Below are 13837 nucleotides of genomic sequence, written 5' to 3'. Positions count from 1 at the left end.
GCACGATTAGCTGAAGAGCAAGGCCCACTGAGACAACAGCCCCACTGCCAACCTGCAGAATAAATGAGGAATCTAGTAAAGGAGCTGGGGTGAGAGGTCCAGCCCTCTCCCTCCCTCCCCTAAAGTTACCATCCTTCATTCAGTAAGTTTCTCGTGTTCATATTGCTTCTATTCCTACAACAAGAAAACACACAACTACAACTGAAAATGCCACTATAGAAAAAAATCTCTTTGTACATCCTATCATTCTACAAGAAAATAAAGAAATGGCTTACTATTATTTTCAATGCAGGAACACTTAAAAGTTAGCCTGGCTCCCCCTTAAATACTTTCAAATAGTTAAGTACAATGAAGGCCTTGAGCAGCCAACACTTTTGAATCTTGAACAGTCAGGTAATTCTGTAATGGGTGCTCTAACAGGCTCTGTACTGTACAGCTCAGGCAAACTGGAGGCACTACCAGACATGCCAAAACCATGGTTCTCATATTCCCCCGTTACACCTCAGATGCAATACCCTGCAGGATGAGAAGGATACGGTATGGGTATCAGGTGCTACGCAACAGCATCAGTGCCACACACAGGAGGACTAAGGATTGTTTGTCTTTATAGCATCACTCAGATGCGTAAGACAAATATGGACTCTAATGCCACCTCTACTTTTAGAAAGGGTTTGTTCAAGTAAATTAGCCTTTGAAGTTACCTTTTACAAAGAGCGTTAATAAAAGGCTTTATTAAAACGTCACTGAAAAGTTAAATCATTTCTATAAAAATTATTTAGGAACATTACTCACATTTATTCAAATTAAAATACTTTTAAACCCTGCATCTCCTTTCCAGCATTTGTATGGACTATTTACTTACTTTTGCAGCTTCAGCCAGTTGGCAAAGTTTCACTTTTACGCTCTCATGCACACACAGGAAAAAAAGCCCACAGTTCATAAAAAAATGCACTGTAAAACCAAATAAAAAAATTTCTCTGAATTTAGAAAAAACAAGGCACCAAGGCACTATAGACAACTCTGGAAACCTACATAAAACTCGTGGTTTACTTTTTTTTTAAAAAAAGGTATCCGCTCAAGTCATGTAGAAATATCTTTTATCAGTGAAGACTGCTGAAAGAGTTCTAAAATCCAGTCTACTCAAGCCACACACACACACAAAAAAACTTCTATTCAAAATACATATCAAATTAAACACAAACCCAAAACACTGCTAACAGCAGATGTACTCATACTGGCTTAGAGAAACACGTGTTTAACAAAACTACACACAAACAAAGCAGCGATCTCAAACAGCATTTGCTATTTGTCTTGATTTTTTAATCTGAACTTTTTACCTGTGAGAAAAATAGTAGACCACTTCAATGAGGTCATATGGGTGAGGTCTTGTTTATCATACCCCAAAACCAGACTCTGCTAACTGGGAAAAACCTTAGGCCACAGTCCTGATAGAAGTAGCATCACCCATGATGAACCTACGAAGATATCAGGGACCCCAGATGTGCTCCTGATAAAACCCAGGCCCACTTACAATATGTCGTTGGGAGTGAAAAATGCAGGTAGCCATTCCAACTCTACAGAGAGAAGTCAGCCCAAAACCTCCACTTTCTACCCCCCTCTTTGAATTCCACTTCCAGAATCTGGTTATCAGCCTCCCCAGCTCTTCCAGGTGACTTTACTCTCCAGCCCATGACCCACAGCAGTAGATTTTAGGGCTCTTGGGTTTAACTAACCCCAGTGCCAAGTGAACGTGGAAAAGGCAGGTTCAAAAGTAACATCCTCGCCAGTTTACATCAGAGAAATCTACTCACGAGGAGTCGATTCTCCAAACTTGGGCTCCCTAAGACAGGGACCAGCTATTTCTGAAAGGGCCCGTTCCAGTGGGGGCCCCAGGTAAATCTGTAAGACAAGGCTTAACACAAACAGAAGTTCCACTACAAACCAGTCCTGGTTCAGCCCTGGAAGGGGCGGGATGCCACCCCCCCTCAGCAGACTACAGCAGATGATGCAGACACTGCAATATGCTTATACTTGATACCTGTGCTTAGAAAGATACAAAATTACTAAAGTCCTAAACGTTTATCATATGTTACCACCCCAAACGCCAATAACATCAATATATACATATTTGATGAGTTGATACTCAAAACCATCTCTCACTCTTTGCAAGTTCAGGAGACGGAACCAAACCAAACCAAGTTTCCTAGCAAGCCCCACGACTCCTAGCTCATTCAAACCCCTTTTGCCAGCTCTGACCGGGGGAGGGGGGGGATGAGTGGCTTTTTGTCACCACCTTAACGAAAACCCCCTCCTAGTTCACCACCAACACCCCCACACCACCCACCCCCCCGGCGAAACTGCTCAGCACCGTGTCCCAGGACCCGCATTAGCCCTTCCCCAGCCTGCCAGCGCAGCTGCTCCCACAGAGATGAAAAACTCCTTCCTCACCAAAACACACAAACAAAACACAACCAGCTTTTCCAACCTACCTAACAAGCCGGCCCAGCACCGAAGCACACCAACTCCATCCTACCCCCCCGCCCCCGCAGCCGCCCCCCGCCCCAAGCCGCAGTTCAGCCCCAGCAGCCCCTTTGTAGGCTCCCGCACAATAACAAACCGGCCGAGCCTTCTGGATGCCCCCCCCCCTTGTTTTCCTCAGCCACACACACACGGCGCGACAAAAATATCTTTGTGTCACACTCCAGACGCTGAAGAAAAACAACCTGCCTTTGCGGCGGGGAGCTCCCCCCTGCGCCCCCCGGCCCGGGCTGCGCCCCGCCAGGGAGCGGGAGCGGCTCCAGCCCCGCCGCACACGGGGGCACCCACCCGCCGCCCCCCCGGGCATGAGGCCGGACAACGGGCCCGGGCGGCCCCCGCCAGCCCCCCGCGGGCCTTGGCGCGGCCCTCACCGGGGACGGGCCCCGCCAGGGCCCCCGCGCCTCCATCCCCGCGGCGGGCGGGGGGCGCACAATAAACACAGGCGGCTACGGCAGCCAGGGAGGGGGGGCCGCCCCCACAGGCCCCTCCGGCCCCCCACCGCCAGGCCCCCGGGCCGGGGGACCCGCCTGGGCCGCGCCGCCGCCTCCTCCCCCCGCGCTGGGCCGAGCCGGGAGGCCGAGGGGTGCTGCAGCCGCAGGCAGCCGCTGGCTCCGGCTCCATTTTAGGGCTGCCTCGTCCCACCTTCCCTCTCCCTCCCCTTCCTCCTCCTCCCCCCCGGCCCCACTCACCGCCCCAAATATCCGCGGCCGCCGCCGCCGCCGGCCCCCGATACCCACCTGTGGTGGTGGCGGGGAGCCGGGAGTGCCTGGGGAGCCGGGTGCGGAGGGACGATGGGCGCGGGGCGCGGCGGATGGCGGCGGATTGCGCGGCGGCGGCGGCGGGCTGCGGGGCGATACGGGTTCTCGCTGCCGCTCCCTCCTCCTCCTCCTCCTCCCCCTCCTCCCCCGGCCCGGCCTGTCAATCCCGCGCGGGAGGGCGCCGCGCCGCCGCCCTCCGCACAGCGCCGCCTGCAGGGCTCCGCCGGCGCCGCAGGGCCGGCCTAAGATGGAGCGGGGAGGAGGGGGATGCCGAGCCAAGAGGCAGAGCCGCGGCCATAGCGGCTGCCTCCACCCCCAGCCCCTCTCTCCCCGCACCCCACGGGCCGCAGCAGGCGCCCGGCCAGCCCCGGGGGAGGATGCTCCCCGAGAGCGCCGAGGCGGGGTGGCCGGCCCCTCACGCAGGCGTCGGGGCTGGGCGGGCAGCGCAGCCCGGCTCCCGCCAGCCCAGAGGCGCCGCGCTCGGCGCTGAGGGAGACGCCGAGCTCACGGCTGCGGGGTTCATCCTCCTGCAGCCTCCCCAGCTCCTGCCACCGCGCAGGGGGAGCTCCTCCCAGGAGCTTTTCCCTCAGCATTTTGCCCCCTGTGGTGTGGTGGGCCCGTGGGGTGACCAGCGGGACCAGGAGGTACCAGTGAAGGCTCCCTGCGCCCCTCCATGGGCTCGGGCAGCGGGTCCAAAGGCAGCCCGGAGGAGCTGCCCCTTGGAAGGACTTCAGTCCAGAAATACCCTTTAATTTGTTCTCTCGTTAACGATTATGGAAGTGAATGCAATAGAGCAAGGCAGTCACTCCTGTCCCAAAAAACTCTACCAAGCCATAAAACGCAAGTAGCCTCACCGGGCAAAACGGGCCCAAAAAGAGCTTCAGGGAAAACAAGAGCCACATTCCCAGCAAGAAATTGGCACCACAGGTGGTGGTGTAGAAGTTGCTATGAAGTGCAGTTCCTCTGCCCAGAGCATCTCTGCTAGCTTGGGAGATGTGGTCTCCTTGCACTGGAGGCCAGACCAGTCTCCCTCTAATTCTCCTTCCCTGTCCCCTTGCAGACTCACACCAGTGTCTGTCAGTGTGACATTTTGCATTTTGTGATGAAAGGCCAGACTGCAGCTATGCATGCATTTATCTCGTAGGGACTGCGCAGCAGTTTGCAAAAATGGCGTGCACACATACACATAATATATACGTGTGTATGTGTATAATATATGTGTGGGACAAGCACCTGGGCAATAGCTGGCTTCCTGCAAATGCACTCTTCAGCTTGCTCATGGGTCACCAGCCATGTGCGGTCACCCTGCGTGCCCTTGCCCTGAAGGGAAGGTGGCTTTACAGGGATTTTGCAGCACATTTCCCTGGTGAAGGCAATGCCTCAGGAGGAACAGCCCCCACCTCTCCCCAGGTTACAAGAACAGCATAAGGCCCAGCACCTGGATCAAGGCTCATGAGGGATGTGTCTGATCTCAAGCAGTCATCAAGAGTAATGCAGAGGGAGGAAATGCACGAACAGCTTTCTGGACCATATGGGATGTTCCTACAGTTGATCTGTGCTGCTATCGAAGTTGCCAGGCACTGAGCTACCAAGAGACACACCAGCACGGCTGAAAACCATCATCTGGTTGTCAGATCCCCTCCTTTTCTGGATATCAAAGTATTACACTCTACTCCTGCCCCTTTGGTGTCTCATCTCAACTTTCCTGCATGTTTTTTCTGTCTAAGAGCCAGCATGCCCATGCCCTCCATGTCCCTTCTTATAGCCTCTCGCATGGAGGAGCCCCCCCTCGTTCCTGACATTAGCAAACTCCTACTTACACCGACTCACTAGGCAGCTGGGGCATTAATCCGGCATATTTAGTTTTTCTTTTCTCATCGGTCAAGTACACACATGCGCACACACACAAATAGCTCTTCTAACTTGCCTCCTGCCTGTACAAACCTCGCTGTCCTCCATGAGAGAAGCTACGGGTCAGTCAGATTTCCGAAGAGTGCCTCTGATTCGGGCTGCTGCTTTTCACATTCAGCCACCCTACTCCACAGCACCGTGCCATCTCACTTCAGCTGAGGAGGAAGGTGAGAGTGAACCATCTTGTCCCACACGCTGTTGATGCACAGTAACAAGCACCCGAAGGCATTAAAGCTGCCCTTTGGCAGCTTTGATCAGGCAGTGTGGGATCCCCTCAATTTCAGTGACTCGTGCAGCCACCTACAACCCACACCATCAGCAGGTGACTCACACAGGCTTGTCCAGGTCAGCGTTATGCACACCTGCTGCTGTAATAAGCAGTTCTTCCAAGGTCTCTTGTGCATCTCCAAGGCAACAACCCAAGGCCAAGGGAATACACATGTGCCAATTAAAGACAAAACTAATGCAACCTGTTGTGGAGATCAAAAGGCCAAAGTAAACAAATGAAGGCCAAGCCTACATGCATTACCAGGTGTGTACACTGCAGTCCCCACAAACTCATGGCTTTTCCACCTGCTCCCAGCAGTGTGCCAAGGCCGAGTTTATAGAGCTTTGCAAGTGTTATGGCTCAGGGCTGTGGTGGGGCTGGGCTTCTCTTCATCTCACTGTTCAAAACTGGGCATGATCTCAACAGTGAAAGGACATAGTCTGTCCCCACCACCAAAGGGAAGAGCATGGCTCCACTGCAGCCTGGTACATGGGGACACCACCAGACCTTGGCAAAATGTGATCAATTCCTGTGCTGCTCTTCAAATGACCTGCACCATCTTTTGCCTGCCTGTGTATAAACCAAAACAACTGGTGTAAGATGAGAGATGGTGGGATTAGACCCACAACACTGTGAGGGAGGAGCGTTGACAGCGAGAAGAGGTTTGGGCAGAGACTGATGAACAGTCTTCACCTGGATGAAGTTCAATGCACAACTCTGTGCAGGATCCATTCTGAAAGGACTGCTCACCCACTCTGATTTTTGATCTGTTTCAGAGAGCAAATTATCCTATGGACGAGAGAGTCAAACTCACTTGGAGCAGGAAGAGTCCTGTTTCCTCTTCCCAGGATTAATTACAAGTGAGAGCAGAACCCTGCTATGTACTTCATCCTTCCACTAATGATGAATCCTGTCAAACAGAAAGTAACCATCGCAGAGGGCTTACAGCTCTAGTATAGAATTAGCATTTACAGAAATATCTTGTGGTCTAAGGCTTGCTAGAAATAATAGAATTACTATTATATTCTACAGCTTCTACAAAAATTTGCTCTGAATCTATAAATCCCTGACCATGGCTTGCATCATGCAAGGTGATTTACAGTAGAGCCAACTGAAGGCTAAATGTTCCTGTGCCATTTTGGTAGCACTTCGCTCAGCTGTAAACAGCAGCCTGTAGCATGAGACAGGGCCTTACTGCCCTCACAGCCGTTCACAAAACTCCACAATCCCTTTGGAAAAAACAAAGTGATCCTACTCAGTTCCCCATCCAGAAGCCATTCAGCCCACACAAAGTACACATTTACCTTGCTGGGTCAGACCACAGTCCTAGTTTTCCATCTATCTCAGCCAGCATCAGCTGCTGCAGAAGAAACATGAGGTGGTCATGGAGTAACCTGTCCATGAGAGAATATGCTTTCTAATCCCATGAGGTAGGAGCTGATTTGTGCCCTGAAACACGAAAATCAGTTTCAGATTCAGTTGTGTCTAAATCAAGAATGCCTCATGCCTGCACTGACTTCATTAGCTCATCTGAGACAGCTACAGAGAAATTCAAGCCTGCAACTAAGTGAACAGGGCCTTCAAACTCAAAACCCAGTCAGTAAGAGCATCAGTAGAGTTGAGCTGTCACATATGAGGTGGGAGAGAAGACCTGAGTAGCCCTGGCAGTTCTCTGTAATCCCATGTATGACGTTGTGTTATCCAAATATAAAGAAATTCTTTGAAAGCTAGACTTCTAATAGAACAGAGGGACATTGGGTCTCAAATATAAAAGGTTTATTTCACTCCCACCCCCCTTATTTTATTTTAATTTATAATATTTATATATATTATATATTTTATCTATATTGATATCTAATATCAATAGAGATGTTTTCATAAACTTGTTTTTGAGAAAAATAAAGAGGTGGTTATGATGAGGGAAGCTGAAGCCTCTGACCTTTCTAAGCTGAAACGGAGTATGAAATACTAGGAATGGGAAAAGATGAAAACCCGGGAGTCTTGGCTTTTACTCCAAACGGGGTTAAATGTGATCTGGGAAAGCAAAGACTGCAATACTACACTCACTCTCACAAACTCATGGCATGATCCCCTTTGTGCATCTGCTTTAAGTATCTGGTGTCTTGCAATGCGATTGTGATAGCTCTGCTCTCAGAGACAGTTTGTAGAGTCTCTTAGGTTTTTTCCCCCAGCATTTGTTGAATAGCTGACCAGTTCACAGGGTATTGAATCCATCTCTGGCCTTGAGATTGCTGAATCATTATATATATACAAAGATTTACTTTACAAGCAGGTGTAAGAAAAAAGGGCTTTAGTTAAGATGGTCCCATTCTCACTGTCCACCAAGTTTCACCAGAGGCAGGACAAACCCACCAGTTCCTTCGTACAGCAAAGGAGACTGGGTGCCCGCAGCTGCGGGCTTGTTTGCTATTTTTTCCCCTGCCCCCAATTTCCCAAATGAGAGCAGATTCAAGTAGTTAGTTATTGCTCCTTGTAGCTGCTGGATCAGATAGCGGCCATTTCTTTTCTTTATTCCTTTGCAGCCCATGGGAGTTGCAGGCTCTGTATAAAAACGAGATGCCATTGAAGTATTTCTGTTTGCCAGATTATTGTTTGTCCTTTTAAAGTCTGCAGACCCACACCATTCTTCGTGAGCGAATGCTGGCTGCCTGAAGGACAAACCAAAATTACTATTTAAGGCACTAGAAAAGGAAATAATTTAAACCAGAGCTGATTAAAAGGAAGAAACTATTCTCCCAATAAGAAGCGAATTGCTTTCAGCTGGCTTTAGCGCTCAGCTTTGTTTGCAATGAGAACCAAGTACCAGTTGCCTGATACTGCAAGTATTTTGGAGACACTTCATCAGCCATGACTTTAGTTTTTCCTTGTGTTTTAACTGCAAAAAAACCCTGTGTTTTAACTTTTTTTAACTGCAAAACAAGACCACTGCTTCTGCTCATCCTGCCTTGGTGATTTTTCCTTTGGCTGTGCTGTTCAGAAGCTAATAAGAGCAGCTTTTAAAGCCCAAACTCTTTCTTACTACATCCACTTGGAAGCCTTTATACAGCCTTGGATGCCTAAATAGCAAGGGGTTCAAGAAAAATTCAAGCAGCACTTTGCATCTTTCTCATAACGTGACAGTTTGTGTTCTTCAAAAGACTCCAGAGGTTGTTGGTGACATGCTGAGTTTTCAGCACACTCAGAAAAGAGGAGAAAACAGGGAGGCAGAGGGGCAAGTACTAAAGTTTTTCCAGGTGAAGAGCTATTTTTTCAATGCAATACTGCCTCCCAGAACACACGAAAAAACACCGTTAGGAGCATCTGCTTTTGTAGTTAGCACCTTTGTTTGCTCTGTCAAAGCCCCCTTTTTCAAAGGCCTAAGGAAAAAAAAAATCAAGACAAATAAGGGAACCCAGTTATATGACATAGGGTCCTAGAAGCTGTATCTCAAACCACATGGAATATTTCTGAGAAAGGCAGCCCATGCCTATGTTAGATCAGCCTGTCTGACTTCATGGCAATTCATAGGCAGACCGCTGGAGTAGGCAAATCATATGTAGGCACATCATAGTAAGTACATAGTAAATCATAGTAGGTACACAGTAAATCATAGTAGGTACATCAGCCTTATTTCACTCTAAATCTGAAGATCAGCAATTATCCCAAACAACACTAGAGACAAACCCATGCAAAGCTGATCTGGATATTTTAGCAACAAACCCCACTCTCCTTTGAAAACACCATTTCATTCACTCTAGTACATCCCATCGTGAAAACAGCAGCCTACTTTGGGGACAAACTCAGCCAAATATTTGAAGCTGGAGTTAGTCACAAGACCTGCATTGACAAAGATGGGGGGAACCTCCTCAAAATGGAAAAGAAGGATAGGCAAATCCATACTTTCCCCAAATTTATTGAAAGGGTTTTAAGGTACTTAAAAGTAATTGATTTTGCAATGCCGCATATACAGTCCAGGTTTAAACTAACATATAAATATTTTTTTTTGCTACCTTGAAACCCTTGTAATGACCACAGATGTGGCAGGAATGTGAACTCACAGACGTGTTTGGGTTCAGGGTTCCAGCCTCCAATCACACCCATCTGATCCCTCCACTCCATGTGTTGCGAGACAGCTGTTGTTTCACAGTTCAAAAGTATCTTGCTTCACCCTGCCAAAGGGAACGATGAAGCTGATGAGAAGTAGTGATTTTGGGAGGGCTGCAACCCCTGCTGCAAGCAAGCAGACTCTCGCTGTCCCTGACAAGCTTGACTTTGATCTGTGACAGGATGATCACAGCCCAGCCAGCCTGTGAATCCTGCTCACGTGCAGAGACAGAAATGTAACTTGCAATTAACAGGGGCTGCAGGATTCACTTCCAGAGCCCTCAAGCAAAGGCTGTGGTTTGGAACATCTCCAGAGCTGCAGCATTCCCTTTTTCTTGGAGAATTTATAAAATAATGCTATGCTTGAGGGAGCATTTTTTCTCACGACTGGATTTATCCCTTCTGTCTCATGAGATCACACCAAGTCCCTTTGGAGTTCAGTCTCTTCTTTAATTATTAACACAATTCCTAAATATTTCAGTGGGTGCTCACTACCGCAGCCTCAGCCCCCGGGGGTCCAGGCACCGCAGACCCTTGGCTGCCCGCGCCGCGTCCCTCGGGGCAGCCACCGGGCGCGGGGTGCAGCTTCAGGGGGGGTTCCCCTGGCGTGGGGGGCGAGGGGCCCCGCTCCCCAGGGCTGTAACACGGGCATGGGGTGCACCGCGGCCCGGGGCGCCGCTGTCCGAGGGGCTGGGGCTCCGGGCCGCCCTCCCGGGGCCGGGATCCCGGGCGGAGGCGACATCTTCCCGCGTCCCCACTAGAGGGAGCGACAAATCCAGGCTGGGAGCCGGCGGCGGGCGGGCTGCGGCCCCAGCCCCGGGGCTGCCAGGCACCGTGCGGCCCCGGGGGGCTGCACCACGCCGGCAGGGGTCGGGCAGCAACCAGCCCCGTCCCCTGCATCTCTCCCCCGGGGGCAAAGAGCCTGCTCGGCTTATCTGCGGTTGCGGTGGTCCTGCACCCGCTGCTGGTGCTGAGAGGCCGCGGCGTCGAGTGGGTGCTCGTGCTGTGGGCTGAAGCCCTTCACCCGCTGCAGGGCCGAGATGGGGGAGGACAGGGGTGTAGAGGAGGCGATGGGAAATGGGGGTGAGAAAGCCGGAGAGGAAGGGAAAACAGGGGGAGAGCTCTGGGAGGGAAATGAGGAAGGACAAGGAGGTGAAAGAGCAATAGGGAGAGATGAAATGAATCCACGCTGCAGCGAAGTTCCCTTCTCCATCCACATGGCCTCATGATGGGGCACAGCAGGAGGGAAACAGCCACATCAATGGCAGGGAGCCCAGGTGCCCTGTCTCGGGACACCAAGCGGAGCCGAGGTGCTGGGGCAGCCCAGAGTACAGGTGCAGAGGTTAGTGCTGTCCCCTTCCCTGGCTGCAGTCCCCTTCCCAAACTCTGGTCCCCAACAAGAGCAGGGACAAGTCTGCAGGCTGAGCTCGGTGGGAGAGCAAGAGAGGAGGAAGACTGGGAAGGTAACAAACCATGGATGGAGCTGTCAAGGCTCTGGGAGCTTCCCCAGGGCTCAGCAAAGAGCTCCAGCTCTGCCCACAGGCTGCAGAAGACACAGCCTTCTTGAGGGTGATCAGAGGAGCTTGGCTCATTACTTCTAATGCCAGGGGATTTACGATAGCGGGAGCAAAGCCTCCACCTCTACACGTTGCAGCCTGCAGAAGTCGGTGAGGAGAGAAGAAAGAACTAAAGCAGGAGGGAAGGAAAAGGAAAAGTGCTCCAGCTGCAGCCAGGGCTGCCCCAGACCTGGAGGGCAGCTCCCACTTTGCTATTTAAAACCTACCCAGGGAGTGCTAATGAACCTGGCTAATGAGCACCAGCCCTAGTAAACACAGCCTGGCTCATGCTCATGCCGAATCACCTAGCAGCTTCACTGAGCCCTCTGGGGCTAGTGTTGTTTTTTTAATAACATGGCGGAGATGTGGGTGTGTTGCAGCCCACCTCAGGCAAGAAGAGACCTGAGCAGCTCTGGTTTGCGTGCCCCAGGGCTGGCAGTGACCCCCAGTGCTCAGGGACCCCCAGAAGGCTGCTTGCAGCCTCTGCACTCCCCCTGGAATAGCCCAAACCCAGATGGTATTGTCGCCACAGTTTTGCTGAATGTGCTCTTCTTTACTCCCCCGGTCCCAAGCATAGCTGCAGGGTCTCCAGGGGACCTGTGGCTCCTCTGTTGTGCCCTTGCAAACCTGTGAAGAGGAGTGCAGGCAAAGGCTGTGACCAGAGGTTCAGCAGAGACAGATGGAAACCTGGTGGCTGGCAGACCCCACCCTGTCCAAATGGACGTGGGAGCCAAGTCTCACTGGGGTCTGCAGCAACCTGGGGACACCCAGCATGTCCCATCCCAGGGAAGGGGCAGGCGGCATCCATGAAGCCCAACTCCCTTGCCCTTCAGCCTGGCCCAGGGCTGATTTTAGGTGCAAGAAAACAAAGGACCTGGGACGAGGGTGCAATGAGGCTAATTTTAGCAGCACCAGGAGCATCTCCTGTGCTGGCAGGAGGTGTAGGGGCCTCGGGGTCTCTCCAGAGCTCTTCACAAGCCTCACACCACCTCTGTCCAGCCCTGTGGCTGGGGATGGGGTGTGGGGGGCAGCGGGAAGGAGCCCGTGTCCTTGCCCAGGGTGTGTGTCTCATCTCGCCTTGCCGTGGAGGAGAGACAGGCAATGCCAGGGCTGGCAGGCGCTGCCAGGGGGTTATTAATAACCTGCTGAGTCAGGGGGGGCTCTTGGGTTTCAGGATCACAAGACACAGACGCCGAGAGGCTCAGATGGATCCCCCCTGTTCCTACTTTTTACAGACAGGGACAACTGCTAAGCTGGGTGGGGGCTGCAGCCAGAGCTGGGTGCCTTTGGGCCTCGCTCTCTCTGCAGGGGCACCCCAGCCCCATGCTGACGGTCACTGCACCCAGCAGGGATGCAGGGCAAGGACTGGAGCTGCAACATCCCCAAAACACGAGACCTGCCCTAAAGGAAGTAAGCAAGGAGGGCCGGGGCAGAGACACACAGCACTGAACAGCTGTGTCAGGGCATAGTGGCTATACTTTGTAAGATGCAAAGAGAATCGGAAGGATCCTGCAGACACGCACATCGCAATGTCTAATTTCAAGAGTTTTACAGGGGATGATAGGCCTCAGGGGATGGGTCAGCTCCTAGCTAGCACGGGACTGGAGCAGACCTCCCAGAAAGCACATTGTCCCATTCTGGCTGCCGCAGGGTCACCTGTGTTTCCATTGAAGCACTGGGCATCGTCACACAGACATGCTGAGGTCTGCTCTGGGATGGCAATTCCTTATGCATTGCTATGGAAAAGTAGTCGGTGATGTGAAACAGATTAACTTTCAGATGCAGCAGCCCGTGGTAGCAGCATGCATTGCCAACACGCAGTTTCTCTAGCAACTACTGTGCAAGAGCAGCTGGAGCAGCAAGAGCCATCCCCAAGACTGAGCCAGGCCCTTGGCAGTGCTGGCAGGGCAGGGGAGGTGCAGGGACCCCTCACATGCAATGTGAGCTCCCATTGCTCACTGGTCTGTGCACTGGGATCCAGACACACCCACTGGCACGGGGTTGCTTCTCTGTGGTTTTGCTTGGCCCCGCTCCCCTTTTGCCCACCCTGTGCCCTGGATGCACTGAGACAGTTGCCGATCGGGAGGGAGAGCACCCCTGCTTTTGCTGGCAGCATGCTCCAGGCTGGCACCCAGCACTGCCATCTATTTTTCCACCCAGGACAGAACCAAAATAAGCCTGTCTTGCCCCTCCTCAGCAGCTGTTATGGACATCACCCCAGCCACGGTGGTTTCCCCTGGCCCCTCTGTCATGACAGCTTTCAAACCCCGGCATTTGCAATTGCTGTTGCTGTAGCTGCCACTTGCAGTGGCTGAAATAAGTGCAGTGCTGAAGCTCTCTGCTCGACTTCTGCGTCCCCAGAGAGGTCTCTCTTCGTTGTGTAAGGCTGCCTGAGCAGCCGAGCCCCGTTCATTTCAATTAGCCCGATAGCTCTCAAATCCTATTTACCTTTATGGATGTGTTAGCATCTTACTGCTTCCCACACCAGTACAGATTAAAGGGTGAACAAGGAATATGTGCGATGCGATATCACATGCTGACTGTTAACCCTCGCTGCACCCCTTGCAAGACTGACCCACAGCAGTATAGTCCCTCCAATGTGTAAACTGAGACGCAGATAAAGCCATATCGAAGGGACACAGTGAACCTCGCGGAGCTGCGAGCAGCCTGCAGCATTAACCTACAGATTAGCCAGAAACCCA

General features: G+C 51.9%; 1 protein-coding gene across 17 annotated transcripts in view; it reads right to left on the bottom strand.

Annotated features, from left to right (window-relative positions):
- The window catches only part of PRRC2B (proline rich coiled-coil 2B), a 53437-nt gene extending 49727 nt beyond the window's left edge, over positions 1-3710 (bottom strand). For 3 of the 17 annotated variants that reach the window (XR_013930544.1, XR_013930545.1, XM_080402936.1), the window contains exon 1: positions 3228-3705. The gene's annotated coding sequence lies outside the window, so the exon portion shown is untranslated. Of the gene's footprint in view, positions 1-862; positions 883-3227 lie in introns of those variants that run through there. The other 14 variants (XM_080402933.1, XM_080402945.1, XM_080402941.1 and 11 more) reach the window with 8 other exon arrangements.
- Positions 3711-13837: the final 10127 nt, after the last annotated feature.

Source organism: Falco punctatus, assembly GCF_963210335.1.
Source record: "Falco punctatus genome assembly, chromosome: 9".
Taxonomy (NCBI): Eukaryota; Metazoa; Chordata; class Aves; order Falconiformes; family Falconidae; genus Falco; species Falco punctatus.
Note: the sequence above shows the minus strand (reverse complement) of the source record. Positions and strands in the feature narration are given on the sequence as shown.